We start from the raw sequence: 19,672 nt of genomic DNA on the forward strand, positions 1-19,672 counted from the left end.
TGAGGGGTCCCGATTAGGGACTCTGGCTACCGGGTGTGAACCTTAGTTTTCCCTCTAGGAATCTTGTGGCTGTACCGGTCCTGCTGAGGGGGGTAACGGCCCTAAGTCTTTAAGCGCCAGTCCTGCCCATGCTCCCTCGCAGAGGGCTAATACTTCTGCTGAGGCTAAATGGCTGAGAAACGCTTCAGGTCTTCGAGTACCAGCTCTGCCGAGGTTCCTTGTCAGAGGGCTAAAACTAACTCCAAATCTCCTACAATTCCTGTGGTGACAATGACCTCTCAAAACCCTGTGACGCAGATCACTTCAGGCAGTGACAAAATGGCGGCCCAACCCACGCAGCCACAGGCGGCCATTTTGACAAGCTCCTCCAAACCAACTTTTTTGACAGCTCGGACAGGAGGGTCTAGCTTTGGGGCCGAGCAGCCTTTTCCACAAAACATGGATAATAGAAACCCTTTTCGCCCGCCAACTGGCTGGCGTGCAAGGTTTCCGCTGCCTCACACGGTCTCACTTCCTCCTACGTTCGCTCCTTTAATTTATGTGGATCCAGTTGGAGGGGGGCCATCTTGGCAACTGGCCTCAATGCAATCCTGGGGGTATGCTACTCCAGAGCGCTCTCTACCCACTCCTCTGCCTAGACCTTCCTCTGAGGACGCGTTCTTTGGCAGATTCCAGACCCTCATGCACTCGGACCTGATCAAAGCTTACTTTAAGGATCTGTTGAAACAAATCTATCCTAAGCCTCTTGAGTCACAGCCTGCTCCTACTCCTCCTCAGCAGGTTCCTGTAGTGCCTCCTCGGCTCCCAGTGGACCCCCCCTCCTACTCACCCACCATTGCCTCCGCTTTGACCGGTTCTTACCACGCCAGTAGTGCAAATGGATATACCCAAGGTGTCTACGTTTTTCTGTTTTTGTTCATAATAAATTTCATGTTAAACATAGGAAGGGGTTATTCTTGACCTTGTGAGAGTTTCTGGGTTGTTCATCAGTGAGTCTGATGAACTGTGATTATTTCTTGTTTATTTCCTCTGTGGCAAAAGTTGGACCCAGGACACCTTAAGCTAAAGTGATTTTCTTACCTAATTGATCAAATCCATTTGGAAGCAAATGGTGCCAGTAGTACACTAGTTAAATCTCTGATTTATGTTTGTTTAGTTACATAACATATTGAGTTGCACACAGCATCAGAAGTAATTGTGGATCAAAGACTTGATAAATGTCATTTTGGAAAATAGAATCCTTAACAACCAACAGAGCGCAGATATTAGGCTTTTCGGAAGAGGAAGCATCACGCATTTTAAACTTAATTTCATACACAGAAAGAGAGAGTACCCAAAGTAAAAAACCAGAGGAGTTAATAGGTCAACTGGAGAAGATCATTAGGAGAGAAATCAACCAGAAATGACATGCAAGCACCTTAGCACAATATTACAAATCAGAGAGAAGCCCAAGAGGCTTAAGGGTAGATTGAGAACCAACTTTGTGTAGAGACAGTCCAGGTTTCGTAAAATGATGGCGACAAATTCTAAATAAATGCTCATTGGATTTAATCCTTTTGACGATTGAGGAATTGGCGAAAACATAACGCAACTGACAGAAGAAATTGAAACAATCAAGGCAACACTCTCGAGTTTAATGACGAAAGAACACATTTTGGCAACATTAGTGGATATTAATAATGAACTAGATAATTTCAAGACTGAGATTGAGTGCAAAAAAGTGGGAAAGTTTAGGCGAGACACAATTGACTATAAATTGGATATAGTCTATACTTGGAAAGATTATTACAACTCCCGCAGTACACAACAATAACCACTGAGACCAAGAAGAAATTCAGCTTCATTGACAACTTCATCTGAGGCATCAAGTGCATAAACAGAGGAACAAAACTAGACGAAGCAAAAAGAAAAGATTCAGCATGCAAGGTGAGTTTTCCCAACAAGAAAACCTAGTGATCAACATCTCCACATACACATTGAGTCCATTTGAACAAAAAACTTTACAGAAGGATATCTCCTTTTGTGCCTGGATATATTAGTAATGTACTGAAAGAAAAATAGATTTATTTCGCTTAACACGGAAGATGCGCCTAAAATTGTTCTTTGCACCAACAGACTGGTCACAATCCACAGATATACCTGAGTATCACAAGATGTCTCCAAATAGTTCTTTTTTTACCTCCAATACAGAACCATGTGTTTGAGGTAAGATTTCCTTAATGAATCAGGTAAACTTTCATTCAAGAAAAAACAAACTGGAAATTTCACTAAACACAAACAAGAAACATTATCGCGTCTTTGGGACAATGGAAACCTCTTGAAAGCAGCTTATAAGGGAGGAGCACTCGTCATTATGGATCGATCAAAATACAAACCAAGTGGAGCACCAATTGGCAGATCAAGATACAAACTTAGAAGTTTTTCAAGATCCTACAGAACAAGTCCAAAAAGTAATCAATACATTGCTGGGCGAGGCAGAGCAGAGTGAGTGGATTACTGAAAAAACAAAAATAATTTCTTACCAAATCACATCCTGTGATGCCAGTACTTTACATTCTACTGAAAGTACACAAGAGTTAGATTGATCCTTCAGGGAGGCCAAAATAGCAGCTTCGGATAGTCTATTGGAACCCCTAGCACAATATATTGATATGGTGATCCAACCACTAGTTAAATCAGCACGAACTTACTTAAAAGACACCACTGTTTTTATGGTGAGAATCAAAGATCTTGAATTTAATGAAAATATGGACATTCTCTTTACTATGGATGTATGCAGTCTATATGCAGATATAACACACGCAACAAGTCTTGAAACAATTGAATGGCTTCTTCTGCCCACAGAAGACTGTGTTGCAAACAAGTTATTTGGATTGAGTTTACTTAAATTAGTCTTGTCAAATAATTGTTTCAGATTTGAAGACTGCTTCTTTGTACAAATATTAGGAACATCAATGGCGGCAGCCAAGGCACCAGGATATGCCAACACATACATGGCTTATCGCGAAGAGAAACTTGTTTTAAATAATTCGAGATGAAATGATCATTTAAGATGTCTGTACAGATTTATTGATGACATGTTTGGAGTGTGGAGAGGCACATTTGGAGAATGTACTCAATTTTATGAGTACACGAACCAGTTATCTCAGAGAAACCAATTTACTACTCCGTATAGTGCCAACAGGATACAATTCCTCGACGTGGACATTTACACAGAGGAAGGCAAACTGGGAACTACGATCTACAACAAATCTACAAGAATAGCACGTTGCTAACATCAAGCTTTCACCCAAAACAAACAGTTGAAAGCATTGCTTGCAGCCGGTTCCTAAGGTACAAAAGCATCATAGCTGAAGATCAAGAATGTGTAACTAAATCAACAACACTAAATAATACATTTCTAGAAAGAGGTTACTCCGCAGGAGTGAAAGCATCACAAGTGTCAAGACAAGAAGCATTGAAACCGGCACAAAAACCACAAGTGGAGAAGTTAGTACATGTAACTACATATTCTCAGCAGAGCTATAAAATCAAAAAGATACTTGGAAGGAATTGGGAGGTTTTGAAAATGGACCGAGTACTAGCACAACTCTTTGATGAAACACCGACTTTAAAGATTACCTGATCAGAGCTGATTATATAGAAGGGAATCGACAAAGTATTGTGTATAAGGGAACTCTTCCATGTAACAATTGTCAGCACTGCAATAATCTGATAAAGGGCAGTGTCATTAATCAATCCTTACACAGGCAAACAAATCAATTACGACACACAACATGCGATTCGACAAAGGCTGAACTTGGTTGGAACACAAATCTAATATCCGCACTGGACAATCCCATTCACCGATAGCGCAATATTTCAAATAATTTAATCAGACAATAACACAGATAAGATTTGTGATTTTAGAACAAGTAAAATGTGAACACTTTACGCCATCAAAAAGAAATCCATTGGATTGATCGCCTGGAGTCTTTAATTCCCAAAGGGATGAATCTTTGATTTAACTTGCTTTCTATAATATTTTGCTGTGATTCATATGTTATCATAACATGTGAATGTATATACTGTAATGATTGTACTCTGTAATTTATTAAGTAGTGATGACGTCATCAAAAATAAGCAAGACATTTATATTGATTTTGTTGACTCATTAGCAGTGGCCAAACACTGTACATAACCAGTTAGGCGTTCTAATAAGCAGATATCAATAAAAGGCCTCACATAAGATTTGCCATACATATGGTGAGACTTGTACTCAGAGTGACAGAATTCAATGGACTAGATTGCAAACCATAAATGTGTCATTGCGTTCATTGTAAGCGCCCTTCTGCACCCAGTCTGCTTTACAAGCTGATAGGGGAATATGGGGTTGAACGTACACATATATTGATGTGATTATAGAAGACCTGCTTCTATGATTATATAACATGTTTATAAACACATAATAAACTTAACACTTATCAGTAGTCCACCAACCTGATTTCAGGTATAAAGACTGATTGCATATCTGGAGAGTCACGAACCACGTAACGATCCAATTCACCATTCCAATATGGATGCAGTATTAATTCACACATGGGTCCACGGTCATGGGGATGTCGGACACGTTTTCCGCTTCACGTGATGGTGGCGCTGCAATTTAAAATGCTGATACAGGACGGGAGGCTGTTTTTGCAGCCGCCTCCTTGTTCCTTTATCAAGCATTTACTCACCTGAAGGAAGGTAAGAGATTGTACGCTCACTGTAAACGGAGCGTTGACCAGCAGCGGTGCAGCATAAGAAACACAAGCATATTCAGTAGATTATAGTCTTCTTGTTTGTCTTACAGAGATGACGGGAGAGAGAGGGACTGACCCGGCGTCCAGAACCTGGTAGACAATTTACATCCAGGATTCAAAACTTGTAGAAGCAGGTTAGTTTTGTGAACACATTGGGAAAAGTGTAGTGCTCAACACATCACAAATGCATTGAGAGGTACTTGCAGAAAGTGAGAGACTATATTTATATGTCTTACAGCTCCTAAACTAGTGCATTTACTCTGGAGTTTATGAACGGACTGGCCAGTACAAGACCAGACTGGTCAATACTCTGGCTTTGAGGATTATTAAAATTGGCACTGGAGTAACAACGCATTAACAGGCCGATTCATGGAATAATTAGCGCGGCGCAAGTGGGCAAAAACGTGCGAATCGCAGTGGAATAGCGAAAATCGCAGTGCAAGTGCGAAAATCGCACGAAAAGCAGCGCACGTCGATTCATGGAAGTCCGTGCGCGAGAAAACCAGCGGATGTGCGATAAAAAGTGTGCCGCGCACGTTGGCGCACAGGCCATCTAACAGCGTGCGCCAGGTCACAGCGAAAATCGCACAGGCCACAGCGAAATTCGCACATAGCGCGGCGCACGCAACAAAAGTAGGCGGAACACGGGCGTAACACTCGGAATGGGGAACAACTTGCAAAAACGTGGGCGTCACGGGGGAAGCACAGGGCACAAGTGCGCGGAACGCCCACACGCTCGCCTACAACACGTATTCATGGAATAGAATAGGGCAAAAAAGCGCACGCTCAAACCAGCGCACAGGCACAAACGCGACCGCCACAAGAAAGCAGGCGGTAGCGTCTCTGCGGCTGTAAGAAATGTGCGCCAAAAGGTGCGCCAACAAATAGCACCCATATACTGCCATGATGAATGTCCTATACTGTGGCCCTCCAGGACAAATGACGTGCAAAGGGGTACCCACAAACACGGACACGCTGACAAAATATACGTGTGCGTGTATACCGGGGTGCGCGGGAAGTCTCACACGCGATTTGGCCGGGTACGTGGATTTCAGGGGTGCGCGGGAAGGTCCACACGCGATTCCATCAGGGTAGGTGTATTTCAGGGGTGTGCGGCAAGCTCCACACGCCATTCCATCAGGGTACGTGTATTTCAGGGGTGCGCGGGAAGTCCCACACGCGATTACAGCAGGGTACGTGTATTTCAGGGGTGCGCGGGAAGTCCCACACGCGATTACAGCAGGGTACGTGTATTTCAGGGGTGCGCGGGAACTTCCACACGCGAATAGCCTGGGCGCGTGTATTTAAGGGGTGCGCGGGAATTTCCACACGCGAATAGCCTGGGCGCGTGTATTTCAGGGGTTCGCGGGAAGTTCCACACGCGAATAGCCTGGGCGCGTGTATTTCAGGGGTGCGCGGGAATTTCCACACGCGAATAGCCTGGGCGCGTGTATTTCAGGGGTGCGCTGGAATTTCCACACGCGAATAGCCTGGGCGCGTGTATTTCAGGGGTGCGCGGGAAGTTCCACACACTAATAGCCTGGGCGCGTGTATTTCAGGGGTGCGCGGGAATTTCCACATGCGAATAGCCTGGGTGCGTGTATTTCAGGGGTGCGCGGGAAGTTCCACACGCGATTACAGCAGGGTACGTGTATTTCAGGGGTGCGCGGGAATTTCCACACGCGAATAGGCTGGGCGCGTGTATTTCAGGGGTGCGCGGGAAGTCCCACACGCGATTACAGCAGGGTACGTGTATTTCAGGGGTGCGCGGGAATTTCCACACGTGAATAGCCTGGGCGCGTGTATTTCAGGGGTGCGCGGGAATTATCACACGCGATTTGGCTTGGTACGTGTATTACAGGGGTGCGTGGGAAGTTACACACGCGATTAGGCTGGGTGGGTCCTCACAGGTGTTCCCTGTACACCCTCCACGGCCCCTGCAGGCAGCCCACAAAACAGGGGACTACCCTGCACACCTGCTCATGTCCCCTTGCACCCCCACCCCCCAGCAGTGCAGGGGCAGCTTCCACCAGGCCCCCACCCATGTCTCCCACCACCCCACCCCCCACCATCCAGGGTCAGCCTCCACCAGGCCCCCATTCATGTCTCCCACCACCCCCACCCCCCACCATCCAGGGTCAGCCTCCACCAGGCCCCCACTCATGTCTCCCACCACCCCCACCATCCAGGGTCAGCCTCCACCAGGCCCCCACCCATGTCTCCCACCACCCCCACCCCCCAGCAGTGCAGGGTCAGCCTCCACCAGGCCCCCACCCATGTCTCCCACCACCCCACCCCCCAGCAGTGCAGGGGCAACCTCCACCAGGCCCCCACTCATGTCCCCTATCACCCCCACCCCCCACCATCCAGGGGCAGCCTCCACCAGGCCCCCACTCATGTCTCCCACCACCCCCACCCCCCAGCAGTGCAGGGGCACCCTCCACCAGGCCCCCACCCATGTCTCCCACCACCCCCACCCCCCACCATCCAGGGGCACCCTCCACCAGGCCCCCACCCATGTCTCCCACCACCCCCACCCCCCAGCAGTGCAGGGGCAACCTCCACCAGGCCCCCACTCATGTCCCCTATCACCCCCACCCCCCACCATCCAGGGGCAGACTCCAGCAGGCCCCCACTCATGTCTCCCACCACCCCCACCCCCCACCATCCAGGGGCAACCTCCACCAGGCCCCCACTCATGTCTCCCACCACCCCCACCCCCCAGCAGTGCAGGGGCACCCTCCACCAGGCCCCCACCCATGTCTCCCACCACCCCCACCCCCACCCCCCAGCAGTGCAGGGGCAACCTCCACCAGGCACCCACACATGTCCCCCTGGCCCCAGGTCCTGACGATACACAATCATGGCAGTAATGGGCAGCATACCCAGCACAAACACCCAGGCAAGGATAGCATCCACCCACATAGTGAATGCAATTACATGATACAACCCCAATGGCAACAATGTAAATGGACACATGCCCGACACACACACATACACAATGGGTGCAAGTGAATGTCAAAACACATATCATGACATGTATGAAACCAATGAGAAAATAACACAAGTGAAAGTAAAAATAAAAAATGTATTATAGATTAAAAATAAGTAAACAAATCAAACATACAACTATGTGGATAAGCAAATTAATGGTCCATGTCCGAGAACAAAAGTCATAATCAAAAAAACAAAGGAATAAAAAATAATTGTCGTCCAAAGCAATATCATGTAGTATGAAAAAAAATGAAAAACCATTTCCTTATGGTGAACACAATAAGAAATGAAAAAGAAGTATCTACAAAAAGCAAACTATATACAGGAATGTTCCAGGGTCCATGAGCCCAACACCATAAATGAAACCTACTACTACCTAATCTAAAAAATATATACAAAAAAGTGGCCATTGTCCGAGCGGTCCAAAATAATAAAACAAAATAAAGGAAACCTAACACTAACTAACTAAATAACTATATACAAAGGCAGCGGGCAAGTCCTGCGGCTCACTTGTTGATGTTGCTGGCCAGGGCATCATCGAACTCCATGTCGATGTCCTGGAGGCGGGACTCTGTCCTGGCCCCGAGGTCTCGCAGGGATAACCCCATGTTCAGCTCAAACTCCCTGCGAGCTTCCTCGAGGCACTCAGCCCGCCTCAATGCCCGACGCATGGAGAACTCCGCCCTGACCATGGCGAGCCGCTCCTCTTCCGCCCGCTGCCGCTCCGCACCTATCCGCTGGACCAACTCCTCCCACACGGAAGACACCACCATCCCAGGGTTGCCCTGCCCTCCGGCCGATGGCTGCCCCTCTGATCTTGATGGCCCCGAGCCATTATGCCTCCCACGTCGAGCCCGCTGCTGCCTCCGACGCCACTGCCTCTGCCAGCACGACGGCATCCAGGCTGATGGAAACCACCGACGCCGTCGTGCCCTGCCTGATGATGCTGTCACATCTTCCATCTGCTGGGGTCCAGTTGCAGTGTTGTTCACCCCTGCTGGACCTCCGACTCCCAACTGTGGCAGGGATGGGATCCCCACCGAGCTGGCTGCATTGGTCGGGGCAGGTCCACAGGGGGCCCTGGTGGCATCTGGCCCGGAAGACGGCAAGGAGAACGACTGGTGGATAGCCTGCACAGAGGAGGAGAAGGCCGCCACATTGGCCAACACATGCAGGAAACCCCCGAACATGGCCGATCCCAATTGGGCCACGTCGGCACGGTGCACTTCGTGATGACGTGCGTGCTCCTCCCGGGAAGCACGCACGGCATCACGAATCACAGCCGTGCCCATCGCGACCCCAATCAGGACCTTCTCCACACGGCCAGGGGTTCCCACGTCCGCAGGTGGAGGGGAGTCAGGTGACATGGACATCCCCACTACCTGCGGACGGGCCTGGGACGGGGCATACCTGCTGGTGCATGGTGGTGCACTCACAGGGTCAGGGACAGCGACATGCACAGGCCCCTCCACGGTGACCTGTGCTGCCTCCTGCCCCTGGCCCTGGACTGCACCACTTGCACCAGCAGGGATGCCCCCACCAGGCCCCATGTGTGCCCCAGTGGCGGCCTCCTCCTCCTCTGTGCAAACCACCAACCTGGATGGCTCCTCAACGTCTCCCGCCGTAGCAGGCCCCTGTGGGGGCTCACCCACCCCTTCCGCTGCAGCCGTGGGTGCATCCCCGCCGCCTTGCTCCACAGCGCCGTCTCCGCCCTCTTCTTCACTAGCCGCTGCGTAGAGGGAGACAAAGAACACAAGCATCAGGGTACTGCACAATGGTCCCCTAGACAGGAAGCAATAGCAGATGAGCACCACTGTCAAAGTACACTTCCATCATGTCCCTCCACAACACATGGGTCAGTCCAGGCAAAACACACACAGTAACAGGCATGCTCCATGCCATGGATATTTCCATGCATGTCCAATTGACTCTTGAAACATTCAATGATATGCAACTCACATGCATCATGGCTCATGCATATCACATGCACACACTTCACCTCCGTCACATCCATCTGGCCCCAAACACACCAAACACAGCCAAAACAAGGGTAAGTTGGCTGCTTCACTGAATCTGTGCATTGTCACACACATGTGTCATGCATCCATGGCATGCACAAGTCACAGACACGCAGGTCAGGCACACAGACATGGCTACCATATATGTACCTGGCATCAGCACCCATCCCTCACCCCCACCCATGTCCAGGTACAGAGACTGGCATGCTCTCATGTTCAAAATCTGCATAGGGCTCCCCATGCCGCATTTGGACACATGCAACAACCACGTGGGTCACACATCACTGGTCGCACATGCATTACCATGATGTCCCTGCACACATACATGCATACATGGCCTATGGCACACATACAGGCAAGTATCATAGAACCAGCACACCGCAACATGCCCTGTCTCACACAGTAATGCTTGGACACTTACCGCTCAACTCCAGACGGGCCTCCCTCTCAAGGATCTGGGCGTGGAGCGCTGGGCGTATGCGTTCCAGGACCCTCTTCTGGATGGAACTCATGTGGCCCCGGCCCCCCTGCACGAGGCGCCGGGCCTTCACAAGGGTCCTGGACCTCAAGTCCTCCCAGCGCTTCTTGATCTTCTGGACGTTGCGGGTTGCCACCCCCTCCGCGTTGATGGCAACCACACAGTCGGCCCAGATCCTCTCCCGTCCTTCCTTGCTGGCGCGGGACGATCCAAAGAGGGCATCATACTGCCCCAGGACATGCTCCACCAGGACACCAACTTCGGTGGCAGTGAAGCTGGTGCCCCTCTGCCCCTCTGGCCTGGGGTTGCCACTGGTGCCAGATGTGGAAGTGCCCGACATGGCAACCCCAGAGGCAGGTGTGGGTGGGCAACTGGGTCCTGGGGCTGGGCTGTGGAGCGATGTAATCCCAGTTGGGAGTCTTCAGTTCCAGCAGGGGTGGACACAGCAACTGGACCCCTGCAGATGGCTGATGTGCAGGCACCAAATGGCAGGGCACGGTGGCAGCAGGCAGGCAGGCAGGCAGGCAGCAGCAGATGGCACGTGGGAGGCTGCTCGGGGCACTGGGGGGCAGTAACGCGGCCTTCTGGGCAGGAGCGTGGTCTTCCATGTGTTTTCGGGTGGCCAGCTTGATACGGAGTGATTTGGCACGTGAAAATCCTGCACGTCAGCGTGAAATCCGAGGAAAGGCCCTTAGCGCGTAAGGGCGTCAGCACGCATACGCGATTCTATTGGACCAGAGTCCCTCAGCGCGTAAGCGCGTCTGTGACGTGACCCGCACGGGTGTTCCCCACTCAGCACGTGATGACGGAGCACACGTGAAAATACTGCACGTCCGAGTGTCATCGCGTGTAATTGGACAAAAGTGCGCTTACACGCGATTGGCCTATGTACGTGTATTTCAGGGGTGCGCGGGCACTTACACACGCAAGTACGTCAGCGCACCTGTATCCCGTGGTGCGTGGGAATTTCCACACGCTATTGGACTGGGAACTAGATTCCAGGGGTGCGCGGGTCACACGCTCGCCTAGTACACGCGCAAAGCATTAATTTGCGCACTTATCAAATGACAAGCCAGATGCCAGGATGAACATACCGTTCCTAGCAGCAGTGGCAGTGGGCTACCAAAGGAGGAGGAGGAGGAGGAGGAGGAGAGTCAGGGCCAGAATATTCACACCCAGAACCAGCCTGTTCGGGATGCCTGATGACCAGGTGTATGGAAGGTACAGGTTTCCACCACACATAATACTGGACCTGGTGAGTGAGTGGGAGGATGACCTCACATCACCCACTCTGTGCTCCCAAGCACTCAGCCCCCTGGAGAAGGTCCTCAATGTACTGCACTTCTTAGCCACTGGATCATTTCAGCGGACAAGTGCCATAGTGGGTGGGGTGTCACAGGCCACCCAGTCACGCTGCCTACACCAGGTCTTGGACATCATCACTGCACACCCATCAGTCCGCAGGCACATATACCTGCCCAGAACACCTGCAGAAAGGCATGCTGCGGCCCAGGATTTTTACGGTGTGGCACGATTCCCCAAAGTGCTAGGTGCCATCGACTGCACCCATGTGGCTCTACGTCCCCCCAGGGCATCTGAGCACATCTATAGGAACCGCAAGCACTGGCATTCCATCAACGTGCAGGTAGTATGTAATGCCAAGGGAATCATCACCTCAGTATATGCCAACTATCCCGGGTCCACCCACGACAGCTTCATTTACAGAATGTCCACCCTATGCCGGGACATAGATGCTGGGCGGCATGGCGATACATGGCTGCTTGGTGAGTATGTATGCCACTGCACATGCATGCATGTTGGATACTGAGCAAGGTCACAACCCCACCGATGATACCAATCACCACCTCCACAGGGGACAGTGCCTACCCTCTCAGCCCCCACATGATGACGCCAATTCGGAACCCCACCACGCCACCCCAGGTAAGATATAACACAGCCCACATTACAACCCGGGGCATAGTGGAGCGCACATTCGGAGTGCTAAAGTCATGCTTTCGCTCCCTTGACCGTTCTGGCGGGCAGCTGTTATACGCTCCCCCAGTAGTGTGCAGGATCATAGTGGCAGCATGTGTCCTGCACAACGTTGCAACACGCCGGGGCCTGGCCGTGGACATGGTGGTGGCCCCACATCCCCAACCACATGCACAGCCGCTGCGCATGGGAGGGGAAAGGGCACGGGGGGAGGCAGCCCGTACACAGCTAGTGGCTAATTACTTCACATAGTATTCACTCCCCTGTGGAGTGCACACTGGCCTGGCACATTCCATCTGACAGTCAATGATGACTCAACCTGACACTGATCCTGAATGTCTGGAGATTCAACCGTGAAAAGCATATCAGCCTGAGATTGTTCACCTGGAAGTGTTACAATGTGTGCATCCCTACCCACACACAACACCAATGCAGTTTTGTGAAGAAACACATTCAAGCAGCCAAAATGAATACCCACTTGCTAAATGCAACAAGAGGACAGTGCCATGTCACCCAACCCATCCCCAGCACCGCCACATAACACACCGTGCCATGTCATGCTATGTGCAGGTAAACAAAGTAATCCCCACAACATGACAAGTGTTGCAATGTACAGTGTCCCCAATTGAAACTTCCTACACCTGAAATGCTCACTGTAATGCAGGACCAACAACAAACTTGAGCAGGTACTACCATTAACATGACTTCAGTAATGTAATAAATCAGTTGTCTCACCACCTGGATATGCCTGCATTCCCACCACTTCCAACTGAACAGTGTTGGTGCCATGTAGAGTTGTAGGTGCACTGCTGCCAACAAGGACCCCATCTCCAGACTAGAGGGCCTTGTGTAGACATGAGGAAGGGACCTGCAAATTGGGAGGCAGACACAGATGATGAGTTACACATCAATGCCACATGCAGTGTACAACACAACAGCAATATGCACTAGGAATGTATACACAGTATTGACTAGACTACCCACACATGTAGTGGGAGTCCAATGTCACCATGTACTTCAATGTCACTTGGGCACACCCTTTGCAAGCCCATGGAAACGGGAAGCAGGAGGGGTGTGTGTGACTCAAACCCAGGCATCTGAACCTTATACATGACAAGCCTGCATGTGCCCAGCCACAATGCAGCGTATGCCCACAGGAACCACGGAAGCCAACAAATTGTCCCAAAAAAATTGGGAAAAATATAAAAATTAATATAAAAATAAAAATAAAAAAAAATCAAAAATGGCCATTAAAGGGCCCGGGGGGGTTGGGGAGGCCACCCAGGAGGTCCGAGGTCAGGGTGCACACCAGAAACCACCTGTGTGGATCCTGGGGGAAAAAAACACCTCCATGGGCTCATGGCCCACACGGCTACCCTATTGTGGGAGTATCACTGCTGTCGCTATTATCACCCTGTGCAGCTGCATCCGGAGGTGGTTGCACTATGGGAGGCAGCCCACGCAAGGCCCTACTCTGTTCCTCCATGGCTGCAAGCATGCGGGTGTGGTAGGTCTCGTTCTGGAGGATGAGGGTGCGGAGGTCCCCATGCAACAACTCACGGGATGCCCGGACCTCCGCCCTCGTTGCTTGCATCTCAGCTGAGAGCGTACGGGTGAGACGCTCCAGCTGCTGTTCTGTCCTTTGGTGTGTTGAAGCCTCAAGCTCAACTAGAGTCGTCCTGAGTTGATGTAGCTCCTGCCTCAGGGCTTCCCTGTGGCCCTGGGACTCTATGGAGATGGCCTCCTGCAGAGTCGCCAGTGCCGCCCGCCTGTCCCTGTTGGACGCCAACATGTCCTCCCTGTGTGACTGGCAGATGGAGTCGGTTGCCTGCTCTAGTCGCTCCATCAGCCTTTCAGGGGGGACAATGGAAGTGGCCACCCTATCCATGGCCTGAGCCATCATCTCGGATGATGCTGCCTGTTGGGTAGCCATACCGTAAATGGATTGCTCCCATGCGGTATTGCCAGGTGGCGTACGGCCACCACGTCGGCGGGCACCACACCTGTCTGGGGCAAGGCGGACTGCGCCTTGCTGTGCCGGCACTGCCTGAGGCTGCAGGACTGCATTCCCCCTCTGATCTGCTGGCCCAGGAACAGGATCAGATGTCGCAGAGTGTGACCCTGCATCCGTAACCACCAAAGGCCTAGCTGCCAACACTGACATCCCCATTGAGGGTTCTGACCCTGGTGCAGGTGGGTGGGACAGAACAGATTCCCTCCCTGGAACACTCACCTGCGACGGCACGTAGGTCTCATCATCCGAGTCAATAGCTGAGTACAGCTCGGGGGAGGTGCAGCCAGAGACACCCCTTGAGAGCACAACCTGTAGCACTTGTGGGTTTTCACCCACCAGCACACCACGTCCCTCACTGGTGGTTGGTCGGCCCTCGGACCCCTCCTGGCTCTGCACCATCTCCACAACCCCAGCAGTATCAGGTGCGTCTTCCCCTGCAATGACATAATAACAAAGAAATGGAAACCCGCATTAGCACCATGGCACACAATGAGGGCTGAGAAGTAAGAGAACCAGTACTTGATTGACACATGTCCCACATGACTAAGACCCTCCCATGCATGCACCCTCACTGCGTATGAAGGGCAGGCAAATGGCACACACTCATTACACAAAGATGGAAGATGAACACATTTTCTGCATGCTGCCTGGCAGTGGCATCACACATTGCCCTGTGATTGCCAGGTGACACACACATGCCATCACACAGATGGCATGTGCCATTGCTATTGAGTGTAGATGGAGAGGAGGGCAGCACTTATTCATTCTGTCCAGTTCCCACATGCAATAGCTTTTCTAATTGAAACAGGTCTGCTTTATCACCTGGAGCTGCCAGTCCAATATGGTCCAATTGCAAAGGGACATGTGTGAACATATGATATCCAGGTAACAAAGTCACTCCACTTTACCATGGCCATGCCAGACATGTGACTAGAGGACTGAGGAATGCCTAGTATAAGTGGTGGAATGCATACAATCTGTCTGATTGAACATAGGAAAATAAGCAACAATGTTGTGGCAAGGTGACACTTCAAGGGCAACTGGGGTGCTGTTGGGCTAGATGTCTACTGTTGGCAGAAGGGATACTGCAATGGCCAATTGCAGCTGTGCAGGATGTATTGCATGAAGCACATGGCTGACACATTCGACTCAGGCGCACACACTCTCACCTGGCACACAAACAGATGCCCTCACACACACACCATGCACATGGATGACACACACATGCATGTGCACTCACCGGACAATGCCTCGTAATCAGGCAGATCTCCCACGCCTTGGATCTGTTCCTCCGTGACGTAGGTCCCAGCGACTGACTCATGTGGAGTGAGTTCCATGTCTTCTACTGGAGACCCACCTCCAGTCACTAGAGTTGCGGCATGACTTGAGGCCAGCTTCTTCTTTGCCCTGCGCTTTAGGTCATTCCAGCGCTTGTAGCAATCATTGGCTGTGCGCCTCACGATTCCAAGGGCACTTACGATGTCCACAACGGTCTGCCAGTGTGCCTGGCGTTGTGCAGGTGTGGTCTTTGATCCTGCAACAATGACCATCTCGTTATCATGTCCGGACACATACTCGACAAGTGCATTCAGTTCGTCATCCGTGAAGCTGGGCTTCCTCGACGGACCGGACTGTGTAGCCGTGTCTGGGGCATCAGCCTGTGCCGGACGAGCACTCTTCCTCTTCCGCTTGGAAGGTGGTGGTGATCCTGAGTGTCCTGCGCCGCTCTGGACTCTAGGGGCAGGAGCCCTGGTGGGCTCTGTATCAGGTGTGTGGGATTGCACACTCAGCATGGGAGTTGGTGCAGGCATTGGCTCAAGTGTAATGGTGTCATGGGGAATGTCAGCAGAATGGACTAGGACGGACACTGTCCTGGCTGGGTGTGTGAGAGCTGGGGTGGATGGAGCCGCAGCTGCCCCTGCAGCTTCTCCGCCCTGCCTACTTGGGGCAGCAGATGACCTTGCTGCCCCAGATCCACGTGGCATGATGATATCAACGTGCACCAGCGCACGTGTGGTAGCCCTGCTGACCTGGAAGTCAGCCATGGAGTCAGCCAGGTGTGGTGCCACAATGGGCTGGTCCAACAAGGGTTGAGCATGGATGGTGTCAGCCACATCAGCCTCAACGGGAGGGGGGGAGGGGGGGGAGGGGGTGGATAATGGGTGCCCTTGACTGGTCCTCCGCACATGGGGGGACAGGCTCACCCTGCAAGTTACGACCACGTCCCCTACCGGATCCACCACGGCCACCACTTGTGGCTCTTCCACCTTTGCCACCCTTACGGAATCCTCGCCTCCCAGCCATGGCACTGATATTAATGTGCGTATGGGAGTGGCTGTAGACTATAGTCCTGGGCAATTGGGGGTCAAAGGGGTTGGGTACCAGATGGTAATTGTACCCTAGTGCTCTAGCAAGGCTGATTGTAACCCCTGGGGAAAGATGACGGGTCACGCAACGCACAGGAGGTCCAAAAAAGGGAGATGACGTGCACGCAACCCCTCCTAGACCACGTGTGCAGAAAGAAAAACCTGCACTACGCTGTGGCACCCAGTAACACAAGAATGAACGTATGCGTGTCACACGCAGCCTAGAATGACCTCTGAAGGGGTAGGCTACACACAGGGCAAGCACAGAAGTTAGATACGTGCGTGACTCACCGTCTGCCAGGTAAAAGAGCGTGAAAAATGAGCGCGTTTGGTTGGCAACACCCCCGCCAAAAGAAGATATGTACACTGTCTGAGGAGACAGGACAACAGTAGAAGGGGACACTGTTTGAGGGAACAGGCCCAGGTAAACCAGTACGAGAGAAAAAAGAGAAAAAGCTGTCAGAGGTAACAGGGAGTACGAACTGGAAACGCCGTGAAGTAAATCGCGTGTGAAACGACAAGAAGTACAGAATTCACCCACTCGCTCTCCACGAAAAGCACGTACAAGGAAATGGTGTTCTACACGTACCTTATATACAGGCCCACACGTACAGCGTCACTTACGCGGCGTGTACGTGCTAGGCCCATTTTCACCAATCACACGCTTTGTCACTTCTGCGTGTAGATCCATTTTCACCAATCACACGCTTTGTCACTTCTGCGTGTAGATCCATATTCACCAATCACACGCTTTGTCACTTCTGCGTGTAGGTCCATTTTAACCATTTACACGCTTTGTGACTTCTGCGTGTAGGTCTATTTTCTCCAATCACACGCTTTGACACTCAGACGTGTCACGCAACATTTTCCTGCACGTGCACGTGACTTCATGGACGCGCATATGCTGTTGATGGGTTTACGCGCTAAGGGCCTTTCTTCGATTCACACGCAGACGTGTGGGATTTTCATGTGCAAAATCACTCCCTATCGCTGTCCACGCGTTCACACACGAAAGACCACGCTCCTGCCCAGGAGGCCAAATTACTGCCCCCCAGAGCCCTGAGCACGCTCCCACCTGCCATCTGCTGCTGCCTGACTGCCTGCTGGCCACGTGCCCTGCCATTTGCTGCCTGCACATCAGCCAGGGGTGCTGTTGCTGTGACCACCCCTGCTGGAACCAAAGGCTCCCGACTGTCACCCCACAGCCCAGCACCAGGACCCAGTTGCCCACCCACTCCTGCCTCTGGGGTTGCCATGTCGGGCACTACAACATCTGGCACCAGTGGCAACCCCCGGCCAAGGAGGCAGAGGGGCACCAGCTTCAGTGCCAGGGAAGTTGTTGTCCTGGTGGAGCATGTCGTGGGGCAGTATGATGCCCTCTTCGGAAGGTTGCGCGCCGATGGACGTCGTGACTGCCATCAACGCGGAGGAGGTGGCAGTCCGCGACTACTAATGTGTCAGGAAGCGCTGGGAGGACTTCAGGTCCAGCACCCTCAACAAGGCCCGGCGCCTCATGATGGCAGCAGATGCTAAGGGGCGGGCGGGGCCACTTGTCGGAAGATCAGATGAGGGTCCTGGAACGCATATCCCCTGCGCTCCACATCCATGTCCTTGAGAAGCAGACCCGTCTGGAGTCGAGCGGTAAGTGTACATGCATACTGATAGTAAGTTGTGCGTGTGGTGGTGTGCCAGGAGTGTGCAGGTTGAACATGTATTTTTATGTGGTCAAGTAGGGGGGGTGTACATGGCTGTGAGGGTGACACATGCGAGGGGTCTCATGTGTGACACATGGATGGTGCTTGTGTGTGTGGGCTTGCATGGCACAGGATGTGGAGGAATGATTGTCAGGTGTGACATGGATGTCGATGGAGACACTGCGACAGTTGGCGGAGGTGTACACATGCATGCAGGTTTGGTGTTGTGTGTGCATGTGTAGTGTACTCCCTATGTTGCATGTGATGTGTGGATGACCTTTGGCTGCACATGCTGTTGTATGTGAATGGATGGTGCTGGCTGTTGCATCATGGCTGTGGTATGGCTCATGTGTGCAAGTTGAAATGACATGTGTGTTGGGGATTGTGATGCCATGTCTGAGGTTTACCTATGCCACTCATGTATAACTGTCATGTGTGTATGAGTCCATTTTACAGTGCCCTGATGCCTGTGTTTTCTTTCTCCCTGTCTGCACCGTCAACTGATGAAGAGGACGGAGCAGGTGCTGTGGAGCACAGCGGCAGGGGGTCGCACCACCAGCCGGAGACGCAAGGGCCAGATCCCCTCCCAAGTTGTGATCTCGTCGGGGAGTGAGGAGTCTGGTGCCGCGTCCCAGGCCGCAGCTGGCAAGGGGAGGTCCAAGAGGCGGAGGTCGGAGTTGGACTCCTCAGCAGCAGAAGAGGCAGCTGGGACCCCACAGGGCCCAACGAGGGAAGATGGCACGGAGTCATCCAGGTTGGTGGGGTGTATGGTGGTGGGTGCCCCTGCACTGCTGGGGGTGGGGGTGGTGGGAGACATGGGTGGGGGCCTGGTGGTGGGTGCCCCTGGTGGCTGGGGGGTGGGGGTGGTGGGAGACATGAGTGGGGGGCCTGGTGGTGGGTGCCCCTGCACTGCTGGGGGGTGGGGGTGGTGGGAGACATGGGTGGGGGCCTGGTGGAGGCTGCCCCTGCACTGCTGGGGGGTGGGGTGGTGGGAGACATGGGTGCGGGCCTGGTGGAGGCTGCCCCTGCACTGCTGGGGGGTGGGGTGGTGGGAGACATGGGTGGGGGCCTGGTGGAGGCTGCCCCTGCACTGCTGGGGGGTGGGGTGGTGGGAGACATGGGTGCGGGCCTGGTGGTGGGTGCCCCTGGTGGCTGGGGGGTGGGGGTGGTGGGAGACATGAGTGGGGGCCTGGTGGTGGGTGCCCCTGGTGGCTGGGGGGTGGGGGTGGTGGGAGACATGAGTGGGGGCCTGGTGGTGGGTGCCCCTGGTGGCTGGGGGGTGGGGGTGGTGGGAGACATGAGTGGGGGCCTGGTGGTGGGTGCCCCTGGTGGCTG

At 52.4% G+C, this 19,672-nt stretch overlaps 1 protein-coding gene across 6 annotated transcripts in view; it reads left to right on the forward strand.

Moving 5' to 3' along the window:
* Positions 1–19,672, forward strand: part of STK33 (serine/threonine kinase 33) — a 1,615,433-nt gene that overhangs the window by 81,097 nt on the left and 1,514,664 nt on the right. The gene's annotated exons all lie outside the window — the stretch shown is intronic.

This window comes from Ambystoma mexicanum, chromosome 11 (genome assembly GCF_040938575.1).
Source record: "Ambystoma mexicanum isolate Mex_15411 chromosome 11, UKY_AmexF1_1, whole genome shotgun sequence".
NCBI lineage: Eukaryota > Metazoa > Chordata > Amphibia > Caudata > Ambystomatidae > Ambystoma > Ambystoma mexicanum.